Here is a 14,117-nt window from a genome sequence, read left to right on the forward strand (position 1 = left end):
GTAACATGTTATTAATATGAAAACTAGAGGATACATTTAAATTACACACCCCCCAAGCCATCAGTAACATTCCTGAAGAACTGACTTCAATTGTTATCCCTCTGAGTCTGGGCTGCATGACTAGAGATGGTCCCAGAAAGGAGAGAAGGACCCCCCCACTCCCAGAAATGTCATTCCAATGCCTGCCAAGGGACAAGGACCCCCCACCAATTTGAAGTCCCTGCAGGACTTAGCACAAGTGCTATTTTGTTTTTTAAGTGATATTTTATAAAGTGTTTGTCAAGGTTATGAGTGAATCTGTGTATGTGTTACGCAAACAGCTTTCTTTCACACAGTTTGCAAGTCTGGGAATTAGACCAAGTACATCAGTACACAGGAGTACACCTGTTCTCCTTTACTTGTCTTCTTTTTTCTGTTGAACATTTCTCAGACATTTCAATTCAAGAGAAGAAAACTTTAAAACTTTGTCACAGTAGGATATATTATTTTGAATGGCAGAGTTTATAATGTCTAAAAGACTTCAGAAAATGCCAAAGCCACAGAAGACTACAGAGGGTCTTCACATACATGGTAGAAAATTAAATGAGAAAACCTCTAAATCTCCTTTCCACTCTATAAATGACTCTACATCACAGGTTACTAACTTCCACTGAAGGCCTAATAATAGGGGGAGACTCCCCAGAATCCCCAGGCTGGTAAGTTACACACACCTGAGCACCAAAGTCCATTGGGTCACTTATACTAGGATGGCACTTTTGTGAAAGAAAAAGTAAGAAGTACTGAGATCAAGAGGGGTCTCAACGTTGATGTGCAGTATAATCACCCATGGAGGGGCTAGAGAGATAGTACAGAGGATAAGGCACTTGCCGTGGACACAGCCAACAGTTTAGCTCACCAATTATATGGTTCCCCGAGCACTGCCAGGAATAACCCCTGAGCACAGAGCCAGGAGTATGCTTTGAGCATAGCCAAGTGTGGTTCCAAAACCAAAAAAATTAAATAAACTTATTCAAGCAAACTACAGGCAACTACTATCACCGAAACCTGAGATTCACATTGGGTTTACTATCTCACAAGTAACAGAAGTGTTGTTCAGAAGCATAAAATACACACATCACATTTCAAGAAGGCACAGAGGGGGCTGGAGCAATATCACAGAGGGTAGGGCGTTTGCCTTGCACACGGCTGACCCGGGTTCAGTTCCCAGCCTCCCATATGGTACTGCTGAGTACTGCCAGGAGTAATTCCTGAGTGCATGAACCAGGAGTAAACCCCGTGCATCACCAGGTGTGACCCCAAAGAACAACAACAACAACAACAAAAAAGGCACAGAGGGAAGAAAAACAGCACCAGGATTTCATGTCAATATCACTTTAAAAGGAGCTAGAAAATGCCACATGGTAGTTCTGGATTTCTGTCCAGGAGGTAGAGAGTTAAAACGAGCACTGCTGGCTGCTTACAGCACATGAAAAACTGCATGATCATGACTTCCTTGAGTATATTCTACAGCTCAGGTCACCGGGGAACACAGTAGCCCAAACTCAAAGACCTCACGCCAGCAGAAAACGGCTGGATGAGCACTTGCTTACCTGAGGCAACTGTGTCCAGACACAGGCGAACAAGCATCACAGAGCAACCTCAGGAAAATCCCTTAGGCAAATCAGTCCCGACATTGTTTCATTTTAAGTCCCAGTTCTAAACTCCAGTCATCACAGGAGAAACCTGAAGTTGGTGATAACACTGAGGACACAGCCATGAGCACCCTCAAACCCAGCACAGCTCCTAACACAACAGGCTGATCAACTCTCCCTCCCTCTCCCTTTCCTTCTTCCTCTCCCTCCGTCCTTCCTTCCCTCCCTCCCCCTCCCTTTCCCTCTCCCTCTCCCTCCCTCCCTCTCTCACTCTCTCCCCACTCTTTCTCTCTCCCTGTTCCCTCTCTCTAAAATGCATTCCCAGATCCCAGCATAAGAACCAGATCTTAGTGATGTACTATCTTACTGTTTTCTGTTCGTTCCTCCTGTTCTCCTTTACTTGTCTTCTTTTTTCTGTTGAACATTTCTCAGAAAACAGTAAGATGGCAGATTTCTTAAAACATATTAGCATAATTGCAAATGGTCTAACACACCAGTTAAAATCAAACGGTGTTGGGTTATCAGATTGATGTAAAATAAGACACACTATTTGAAGTCTATAAGAAATCTGTCTTCTATATAAAGACAAGCTATTTAAAGGTACAGGATGCAAATACTAACCTCCCCCTCTAAAATAATGCTGGTCATATATTACTGTGCCCATACAAAAGGAAGTGGCTCTGAATAAACTATGCAAAGGACTCAAGGAGAAGAGAAAAGCAATATTTACAAGTCAACAGAACACAAAGAAAGAAGTTACAAACAAACACAGAGGAATGGAAGCACTGTGATGGGAGTAGCCCAATAAACCTAAACTACCTGAGGCTATGTTATCCTACAGTCCTAGAAATGTTTTTAAGAATTTTCAAATTTTTAAAGGAAAACTGAATATAGGCTTGCTTGCTTTTCAAGACTGTGTTCTCTCTTGAACATACATTGTCTCTTTTTCTCCTGAGTTTTCCACTTTGAAGAAGCCCAGATTCTTTCTCTCTTTCCTGCTCATACATATTCCCCTTTTTCTCTTCCTTTACTTCTTTCTGAGTAAATTTCTTTCAGTAAAAATTATTATGCTTCACAATAAAAAAAATTTAAAAGAAGTATTTTGAGTTGAACAGATTTTGTCTTATCTCTATTGCTTTAAAGAGTAAAATGATCTCTTTATGTTATTTCTACATTAGATCTTGAAAGGGCTGGAGCGATAGCACAGCAGGTAGGGTGTTTGCCTTGCACTCAGCCAACCTGGTTCAAGTCCTCTGTCCCTCTCAGAGAGCCCAGCAAGCTACCGAGAGTATCCTGCTTGCACAGCTGGCAAGCTCCCTGTGGCATATTCGATGTGCCAAAAACAGTAACAAGTCTCACAATGGAGATGTTACTGGTGCCCGCAAATCGATGAGCAACGGGATGACAGTGACAGTGACAATGGCAGATATATTACGAACAACCCAAAATAAACCCCAGAGCAAGGAATATTAAGAGGGATGAAAAAAATACACACCATAAAAAAGGGTTAATTCTCCAAGAGAACATAATCCTAAATGTGCATGTAATTCAGAATAGATGATCAAAGTACATGAAGACCAAAAAAAAAAGATGGAAAGAAAAATTTTTAAATCCAAATTTTAGCTAAAGATGCTAACATTTTTCTATCATTGATTAACAAATTAAAACTCAGGATAGAGAAGAACTAATCAACTTAATCTAACTTTTCCAGACTATTCTACCAACAACAGCAAAACACCCATTTTCAAATTCACCAAGACAGACCATATTATAGGTCAAAAAACAAACATGAACAATTTTTTTAAAATAAAAAGCATAAAATTATATTATGATAGTAAAAGAATTAAATTAGAACCCAGTAAGAACAATTTCTGGGAAATTCCCAATTTTGAAAATTCAATAACATGTTTTGAAATAACTTGTGGATCAAGAAGATGTCTCAAGGGAACATTTTTAATATCATAATTCTAAATAAATGAAAATAAAAATATACATAATCAGATTTGTAGAATATATCCAGCAGTGAGTAAAAGGAAATTTATAGTATTAAATGCTCATACTAAAGTAGAAGTAATCTCACATCAGTAATATAAATTTGCCTCTCAAAAAAGAGGACCTTACTGAAAAGGAGGGTCTAGACTGGGAGAATGAATGGCTCAAAGGGCTGGAGCACGTGCTTTGCATGTGGGAGTCCCAGGTTTGATCTCTGGTACCCCATGGTGCCTGAGCACTTTGCTAGGATTAAGTCCCTCAGTACCTTGTTAGATGTGACCAAAAAACTTTAAAAGAAAAAAGACAAGAAAAGAGGAGAGCTAGGGAGCTATCTAGAATGAAAGAGCCTGTAGCTGGCACATGGAAGACGCTGAGTTCCACCAGACACCACATGCCCTCCCCACCCACAGGACCACCAAGGGTGGCTCAGGCAGCCCCTGAACCTGCCAGCAGGAGCACTGCAACCCCAGGAGCGGTTCCCAGAGCCCCAAGCACTACTAGGAGTGCTCCTTATTTTTAAAAAGAAGGAAAATAGGAAAATTAAACACAGCAAAAAGGAGGAAATAGGGAACAGGAGTCAGTGACATTGAAAAATTATAGGCAAAATAAATCAAACTAATGCATGAGGCTGGAGCGATAGCACAGTGGGTAGGGCATTTGCCTTACATGCGGCCAACCCAGGTTCGATTCCTCCGTCCCTTTCAGAGAGCCTGGCAAGCTACCGAGAGTATCCCGTCTGCACAGCAGAGCCTGGCAAGCTCCCCGTGGCACATTCAATAGGCCAAAAACAGTAATAAGAAGTCTCACAATGGAGACGTTACTGGTGCCCACTCGAGCAAATTGATGAACAATGGGAGGCCAGTGAGAGTGATAGTGACAGAGCTTGGAGGCTGTAGTTCAATCATTACCTTACATGTGAGGCACCAGAATCAATCCTGGCACTACATTGTTCCTCAGTGAGCCAGGAGTGATCCATGAGCACCACCAGGTATGGTTCAAACCAAAAGATAAAAATAAAATATCAGGTACCAGGGGCCAGAGAGATAGTACAGTGGGTAAAGCCCTCACCTTGCATGCACCAATTTAGATTTAATCTTTGGCACTTATAGTTCTTAAAGCCCTGCTAGAAGTAATCCCTGAGCACAGAATCAGGACTAAGCTCTGAGCAAAGCCCAGTGTAGCCCAAAAACCTAAGTAAGTAAATATATATACCAGTAGTCAAAGGTGGTAACATTACTTTGAATCCTAGAGACACTAGGTAGAATGTGAGGGGGCTGGGATGTGGTTCATCTGCAGGGGTACAACTGTGTACATGAGACCTTAGTTCAGTCCCTGGTACCAGCATAAATAAATAAATTAAATATGTAATCACCGCAAAGGATTGTAAAGCCACAAATTTTACATTTTAAGTGAAGTGGATAAATTGCTTAAAACATATTCAACATCAAAATTCACCACAAAGAAACTGATCATCCAAACATCCCTGTTATTCTATTTTTAAAAATTAACTTTTTAGATTGGGGAGACATCCCAGAGAGGTGTGGCGCATGCCTGGGAGGCACAAGACCCTCAGTCTCACCCCAGCACTGCTTCTCACACCTCTGAGCACTGCACGTGTTATCCTATGACCCTCAACACTGCTGAAAAGCCCCAAAGAAAGAAATTAAATTTGTAATTAGAAACTTTCCACAAAGGTGCAGATGGCCTCACAAATGAATTCTTTCAAGCATTAAAACGAATAACTAACACCAGATCCACATGGTCTATTTCAAAAATCACATCACAACGAGTAGAGATTATCCCAGCAATACAAGACTGGCTCCACTGGTAGAATTCACCACGTTAAATATAATGGGGGCTGGGGTGGGGAATCATATAAGCCAGTCAAAAAAATAAGAAAAAAAAAAACAACAAAACTCAAAATCCAGGGGCTGGAGCGATAGCACAGCGGGTAGGGCATTTGCCTCGCATGCAGTTGACCCGGGTTTGATTCCCAGCATCCCATATGGTTCCCCGAGCACCGACAGGAGTAATTCCCGAGTGCAAAGCCAGGAGTAACCCCTGAGCATCACCAGGTGTGACCCAAAAAGAAAAAAAAATAAACCTCAAAATCCAATCATCACAAAAACCCTCAGAAGGGCCTGGGAGATACAAACCTGGTATGTACCAAATCTAATTTTGAGTCCCCTCACCTGGGCCTGACAAGCTGCAACCCTGCCTGTCCCCAAGCATGTCCCAGTCAGCCCCCAGTATTTCAGGAGGTCCAGTACCTTGAGCACTGCCAGTCCTGAGCAGCACTGCATCCTCGAACCCTTGTGCTAAACTTATGTGGTTGGTCAAGAATCAGCAGGGTAGGGGCACAGACCTCCTGAGCACCAAGTGAGTGTACCACTCTTCAAAACAGAGTTCACAGTAAGCTTGGAATACAAAGGGAATTCTTTAACTTCATAAGACATCAACAAAACACCTTAGCTAGTATCATAAATAGTGAAAGATTGATGTTCCCCCATCCCCATGATAATAAGAAAATTAGTTCTCTACCCTCACTGTTATTCAAAACTGTAACTTGAATTCTTAGCCAGTGCAATAGAGCAAGAAAAATAAATTAAAAGTATCCAGATCAGAAAAAAAAAGAAATATGATACAATTGCCTGTGTAGAAAATTCCCCAGAGAACTAACAAATAAACCTCTGAAGGGACTTTAGCAGGTAACAAAAAAAGTCAATATACAAAAATCAATTGTCTCTTGGTACATTAACAACAATAGCAAATAAGTGGAGGTTATACTGTGTTCATGATGGAAAGACTCCATATTATAAAGATGTCTATCATCCTCATTTATAGTTTCGATGAAATCCCATTCAAATTCCTAACAGAAATTTTCTTTCTTTTAGGAGGGAGGGTTTACTTCTGGCTCTGTGCTTACTTCTGGATCTGTACTCAGGGATCATACCTGGTAGGGATGGAGGTCCATATGGGTGCCAGGGATCAAACCCAGGTCTGTCACAAGCAAGGCAAATGCCTTACATGCTGTATTATTGTTCCAGCCCCACTAGCTGAAATTTTCTTAGATATTTGTTAGCTGATCTATAATTTATATTGAAAAGAAAATGAACTAGAAGAACCATAAAAGTTTTGAAAGTTGGAATAGTTATATACCGATTCTCAAATTTAATTATACCTACTTTAAAATTTTAATATAAGGTCATAGTAATCAAGACACAAAGCAGGCACAAAGATCAAAAGAACAAAATTGAGTCCAGACTAAATCGTTACATTTACAGACAATTAATTCTGACAAAAGTGCTAAAACAATTCAACAGGAAAGAGATAGTATTTCAACAAATAAGGCTAGAACAACAATATTACAACACAGCAATTTTTTTCTTAATACTGGGCTCATAAGGCTGATCAAACATCTGCACTTTTATGGATTTGTCCCTTATGCAAAAACTAACCAAAAATGGATCGTGCATTGAAATGTAAAACATGAAACTCCTAAAGTTAAAAAAAAGTTTTTTAATTGTTAAGACATTTGGTTACACAAGAAAATTACTTAACTCCCCCAAAATGTGTCCACAAAACAAAAATGTGATAACCTGGTTTATTAAAGTTTCAAATTTTGCCCTAAAAGGATACTGTTGTAGGAATTTAAAGGTAAGAAACAGGTTAGGAGAAATTACTCACAAATCACATTTTAAAGAAAGAACTTATATCCAGATTGCATTAAAAAAATCCTCTTAAAGTCAATAAAAAACAAACAATTAAATAAAAACAAGAAATTAACATTACCTCTGCATAGTTCATTTATGGGGCAAAATTTTATTTGTGTGTTATTTTCTAATCAGTTAATGGATGCAAACATAATTTGGCACCAATTTTCATCTGAAATACATACTACTTTAATCCTCATATTAGTCTTTTTATTGTTAACCTTTGATGCACATTATATTTCTTCTTGAAAACAATTTTTAAGTAACATTGCATAACATTGTGTTTTAAGTGTTATGCACTTCATATTGATTTTAAAACAAAAACAATTTTACATCAGCTTGCTTTGAGCAATCAAAAGTGCCCCAAAACATCAAGTATATAGGAATCAATTTAACATAAGTGGAAAGAAATCTATACCATAAAAACTATTATATAAAAAACCCTATTATATATATGCATAAAAATTGTATACACAACACACCTTCATAATCCATTCATCTGTTGTTGAATCTAGGTTGATTCCATAGCCTAGCTATTATTGTGCTAAGTGCTACAATGAATAACAGTGTGCATATGTCCTTTTGAATGAATGTTTGGTCCTGGGGGCAGGCACACAGAAGTAGGACTCTTGGGTTGTAGGGCAGTTCAATTCTTTCCTGAGAACTCTGGATACTATTTTCCAGACTAAATTCCCATCAGCAGTGGAAGATTTCCACCAAATTCCTCCAACATAGATTTTTTTCCAGTTTTTTTTTAATGTGTGTCACTCTGACTACTGTGAAATGACATCTCATTGTCATCTTGATTTGAATTTCCTTAATGAGAAGTGATGGTGAGCACATTTTTCCATCTGTTTACTGGCCATCTGTCTGTATGCTTTAGAGAAGTGTCTATTCATTTCTTCACCCCGTTTTTTGCTAGGGCTTATGGATTTTTTTATGTTGATCTTTGTGAGTATTTTATATATCTTGGTTATCACCCCTTTATCTGATGTGTTGAGTGCAAATATTTTCTCCCATTCGGTTGGGTGTCTTTTAATTTTAGCCCATGTTTCTTTTGCCATACAGAAACTCTTTAATTTGATGTTACACCATTTATTTATTTTTCATTCTGTTGCCTTTGCCATTGAAATCATATCATTAAAAATACCCTTGAGGTTCAATTCTTGGTACATTCTGCCTACACTTTCCTCACTGTATTTTATGAATTTTGGTCTGATCTCAAGTTCTTTGACCCCGTTTGGATGGACTTTTGTATAAAGTTTGAAATATGGGTCCAGCTTTATTTTTTAATTGTGGTTATCCAATTTTCCCAACACCATTTGTTTGAAGAAGCTATCTTTTCACTCCATTTCATGTACCCAGCTTCTTTGTAGAAAAAAAAGTATTTAACCACAGATCTGGAAGGTTTTTCTTTCAGTACCTGATTTTATTTATTTATTTATTTATTTATTTATTTATTTATTTTTGCTCTTTTGGGTCACACCCAGTGATGCTCAGCACACCTGGCTCTGTACTTCAGAATCACTCCTGGCGGTGCTGGGGGGAACATATGGGATACTGGGAATCAAACCCAGGTCAGCCACGTGCAAGGCAAACGCTTTGCCCACTGTGCTATCACTCCAGCCCTCGGTACTTGATTTTAACTCAGAGAGTCTATCCTTATTCCAGTACAATGCTCTTTTGATACACTATAGCTTTATAGTGTAGTTTCAAGGTAAGTGATGTGGTACCACCCATTTCTTATTTTTCCACATGGCTTTGACTATTTGGGGTGCTTTATGATTTCATAAAAACTTTATTATTGTCTGCTACTGTAAGTCCTTTAAGAATGTTGTCTGAATTTGAATGGGGATTGCATTGAATCTATAAAATAATTTAGGTAGAATAGTCATTTTTATTATAATATTTACTCTTAAAATCCATGAACATGGAATATATTACTCTCAAATACATGATGGAATATTACGGAAATGCAAGGAATGATGAAATCATGCAATTTGCTGCCACTTAGATGGAACTGGAGGAATTATGTCAAGTGAAGTTAAGTCTGAAGACAGACAAACACAGGATGATCTCACTTAACCGTAGTATACAGGACGAGGGGATGCAAGGTATTAAGTGGGGCCAGGGGAGGTGAGATCAGTTTTGACCCTAGAATATACAAAGGAGAAAGACAAGAGAGGAAAGAAATTAATGGGAAAAGTAGAAAGAGGAGGGCAGGAAGTAACAGGGCAAGCAGTATGGCCTCAGACACATTGGTGGTATTGAATGTGGTTTATCTGTGTATTTAAACCACATAGCCCAAATACTCAATCATGAGATACGAACTCTGAAAACCAAATTATAAAACATGCCTGTCAGGAAGGCAACCTTCGGGCTGGGAGGGAACCTGAGGATGCTGGTAAAGGGACACTGGCACTGGTGGGGGGGGGGTTGATACTAGAATATTGAATGCCTGAAACTCAGCTATGAGTAACTTTGTAAATCGAAATGCCTTCGAATTTTTTTTAAAAAAATAAGAATAAAAAACAGCTTTCTCTGAACTCAGGAGATAAGTAAGTCCTTAGTAAAGAGACTACCTTTTTCAAACAGACAATTTTTTTTTATCATCACTGAAAAAAATTACGTTTCTAAGGCATCAAAACTTATTTTCTCACCTCTTAAATCATGAACCCTGGCCATGAAATGTTACATTTTTAATCACCGCACTTCCTCCTTCTCCTGCCACTCAAACTAAAAAATTCTAAAACACAACAATAAAAGAAATGGCCTTTATGTTCCCTTTGCTCATATTTCTTCACTTATTTCTCATCACCTGGTACCATGTTTTGTAAGTCATTGTAAATCATATTTGGGAACAATGTGAGGTATAACAAAGAAATTCTGCATGAAAGCAAGCCTTAAAAATTAAGTGATTCACTACATAACCCTCCTCTCCCAAGAAAATGTATGTCTTGGGTTTGGTTTGCTTTTTGTTTTCTGGGTTTTTCATTTTTTTTCCCCAATGCCATAGCTGTTCAGGCCATTATTTCCCTGCTGGAAACCTGAGAGAGAATAAATTTTGAAATTTCCTAATGCTATTCCCAGCTTGTTGCCAACACTCTGCTCTTAAGCCATTTTATTTCCCATTAAAGTCCTTTTACACCTGACATGTTAGACAAAACGTAAATAAATGTCTCCTTCCAGTAGGTTGTAAGCTCCATGAAAATCAAAACTTGGTCTTCCTCATATACTCTGATCCCCAACACCCAAACAATGTCCAGCACACAGGGATGAACAACGAAGACCTGTGGAATAGATGTGCCCAAAGCGTCTCTCTCCAGCTCCCCCTCACCAAGCTCTGTGCTCAGCAAGAGATGGCAGAGTATTAAAAAGAAGCCCTGGTTGTCCAATCTCACAAACACCTACCACCATTCACTGCTTCAAATGGAAGCCAAGAGGCACTTGTCCACATATTTTAGATGAAAAAAAGAGGTTAGGAACTGGAGATTTAGTATAGCAGCACTTGCCTGAGCCCCATCAGGAGTGATTCCTGAGTGCAGAGTGAGGAGTAAGACCTGAGCAACACTGGATCGTGGCCCAAAAACAAAATAAGAAAGAGAGAAAGAAAGAAAGAAAGAAAGAAAGAAAGAAAGAAAGAAAGAAAGAAAGAAAGAAAGAAAGAAAGAAAGAAAGAAAGAAAGAAAGAAAGAAAGAAAGAAGAAGGGAGGGAGGGAGGGAGGGAGGGAGGGAGGGAGGGAGGGAGGGAGGGAGGGAGGGAGGGAGGGAGGGAGGAAAGAAAGAAAGAAAGAAAGAAAGAAAGAAAGAAAGAAAGAAAGAAGGAAGGAAGGAAGGAAGGAAGGAAGGAAGGAAGGAAGGAAGGAAGGAAGGAAGGAAGAAAGAAAGAAAGAAAGAAAGAAAGAAAGAAAGAAAGAAAGAAAGAAAGAAAGAAAGAAAGAAAGAAAGAAAGAAAGAAAGAAAGAAAGAGAGAAAGAGAGAGAGAGAGAGAGAAAGAGAGAAAGAGAGAAAGAGAGAAAGAGAGAAAGAGAGAAAAGAGAGAAGAAAGAAAGAAAGAAAGAAAGAAAGAAAGAAAGAAAGAAAGAAAGAAAGAAAGAAAGAAAGAAAGAAAGAAAGAAAGAAAGAAAGAAAGAAAGAAAGAAAGAAAGAAAGGGGAGAGAGAGGGAGGGAGGGAGGGAGGAGGGAAGGAATGAAAGGGAGAAAGAGAGAAGGAGAGAAAAAAGAAAAGAAAAAGAAAAACTGGCTTTAATGATTTAAAAGCAGTAGGCAGTAGAGGTTCCTTTCCTACTGAACACAGCTACAGCAAACTCACCCCCTGGACTTCCTCTCGGAAGAGCTCTGCTGTTCTACTACCGACCACCACTTGGCATCTTCACTGGAGCGCAGCCTGTCAGTTTGGAGACAGCTAATGAAACAAAGACATGCTGTAGAACAGAGCTCCTTAAACTGTTTCCACTCCCAATTCTTTTCCACTCAAGAAATTATGGCTGGGTCAGAGTGATAAGACAGCAGGTAGGCTGCTTGCCTTGCATGCAGCCAACCTCGGTTTGATCCCCGACACTCATATGGTCCCCCAAGTCTGCCAGGAGTGGTCCCTGAGTACAGAGCCAGGAGTAAGCCCTGGGCACCGCCAAAAACCAAGAAAAGAAACAAATTGTTATGTTAACCCAGATGTACAGGTATATAAAATAGATATACAGAGAAAACCTTTATTGATAATGAACAATAAGTCTATCTTCAAATTACCCCTACCTTAGTTTTGGCTCCTGAGTTACAGTTTAAGAAGCCAGGAGATAGCGCCAGCAAGAAGTGATGGGGTGCAGGGTGAGTGGAAGGAGGCACTGTCGAACCTTTTGTGAGACTTTCTCAGACTACAGGTCTTCCTGAACTCACAACAGGGTCATGTCCTGATTACCACAAGCACACTGAGAATATTAAGTTCTGTGCAAAAATGCTTGCAACCCCACCTAAAGAGAGCACAGAGCCATTCAGCATTCCAAGAGCACCATGCCCGATCTAGAAAAAGACTCAAGTTCAGTTTCCACAAAATGCGAATCACATTAGGACCACCAGAATGGAAAACAAAGTCATCCATCAAGTCACCGGGTCAGGCACCATCTGTACCCGAGGCAGCTCCCTAAGTGCTTCCAGCCTGATTCATCCTTTGGGAGTTCCCGAAGTCAGCGACTGTGGCTGTTACAGATGGAGACAGGAACGGACTGGGGTGGAAGTTCTTTGGGGAACAGGACCAAGAGTTACAAGAATCACACGTTTTATTGATAGTCAGAGCAGCATCTTCCACAGGCACTCCCTCTAATCTCCAGTCCCGCTCCTTTCCGCCCTTCGGCCACACCCTGTACTTAGGCTGTCTGAACAGCTCCTGACTGCTGGGACAGGCCAGGCCTCTGCTCATCTGTCACCACCAGTGGGAGACACTGCAGGCTGCACCCCTAAGAGCCCATCCATCAGGCAACCTGGTTTTCTTCCCCACTATAGCGCTCCCTAAGTGCTTTTTACTTTATTCAGAGATGGAGGGTCAGTGTAACTGACGAAGGAAGCCCTACCCACCTCCCTGCTCCAGAAGACGGTTTGATGAGAATACTCATGGCCACTCCTCTTGGCCCTCGCCAGTGACGTGTTTAAGGGTACTCATTCTGCTCAAGGCACAGAGGACTAGCAACTCTGCAGATCACTCAGAACAAGCTCCCAGCCTGGAGAGATAGAAGATGTGGGGTGGTTGCTTGTCTTGCATGCAGCCCACCAGAGTTCAATCCCCAGAACCCCTGTGGTCCCTGGAGAACCACAAGATGTGTCCCCCAAATCACTTAAAAATTGGAAGTGGGAGTGGATAGTACAGTGGATAAGGTGCTTGTTTTGCATGCAGTCAGCCTGGGTTCCATCTCTGGCATCCCACATGGTCCCCTGAGCACCACCAGGAGTGAATACAGAGTCAGGAGTAAACCACAAGCACAGCCAGCTATGGCCCCAAACCAGAAAACAAAACAAAGCAAGCTCCCTTTCTCCTTTGACTAGTATCTCATGAAAGTCTGATGGACTCCAGGCCTCAGCTGAGCAGAAAATATCAAGAGCATTTTCCAAAAACCGGGGCCGCTCTGAACCACTCACATCCAGCTGTGTTAGAGGAGACCCAATGAGATTGCTTACAAGAGAAAGTCCCCAGGAAATGTACGATGGGTGAAGCAATGGAGGTTGGAACATTACACGACTGAAACCAAATCATGAACAACTTTGTAACTGTGTATCTTACTGTGATTAAAAAAAAGAAGAAAATTTTTTAAAGAACAAGCAAAAGTCCTCAGATACCCTGAGATAACACCAGGGAAGCCTGGCTCAATCCAGTCTTGTTCCGGAGCACTCAACTCATCTTCATGCACACACAGTTTCACTTGAATGCCTGCGCTACCTCTACAGCAGCACAGCGCCAGGCACAGTTATCTGCCCACCTGCCTTTCCATCTAGACTGTGAGCTGCTCAAAGCAATCAGTTTCATTCTTGGCAACAGCGCTGGCATCTGTTAGGCATTTTTTGAATGTTGAATGGATAAATAAACAATTCAATAATGGATGAAAGGATGAACACACAAGACACCTCCCAGCCCTGGAATAGACTTGGTGACTGACAGAAGGCAGCACCCAGGTTGTCTATACTTCACTATCAACTTCCTTAAGGTGCCGCTGAGCAAAAGCAGAGACTGGCAATGGTTACGCGCTGTTGAGATCTGCCTGAATGCAGACTCCTCACTGGGAACTGCCCATCTCTT

The 14,117-nt window shown here is 40.5% G+C and overlaps 1 protein-coding gene across 8 annotated transcripts in view; it reads right to left on the reverse strand.

The window, feature by feature from the left end:
- The window catches only part of LYPD6B (LY6/PLAUR domain containing 6B), a 232,070-nt gene that overhangs the window by 216,204 nt on the left and 1,749 nt on the right, over positions 1-14,117 (reverse strand). Inside the window, exon 2 of one of the 8 annotated variants that reach the window (XM_055142130.1) lies at positions 1,590-1,722. The exons of 5 other annotated variants lie outside the window; for them this stretch is intronic. The gene's annotated coding sequence lies outside the window, so the exon portion shown is untranslated. Of the gene's footprint in view, positions 1-1,589; positions 1,769-11,648; positions 11,668-14,117 lie in introns of those variants that run through there. 2 more of the 8 variants (XM_055142162.1, XM_055142123.1) reach the window with 2 other exon arrangements.

Source organism: Sorex araneus, chromosome 1 (assembly GCF_027595985.1).
Source record: "Sorex araneus isolate mSorAra2 chromosome 1, mSorAra2.pri, whole genome shotgun sequence".
NCBI lineage: Eukaryota > Metazoa > Chordata > Mammalia > Eulipotyphla > Soricidae > Sorex > Sorex araneus.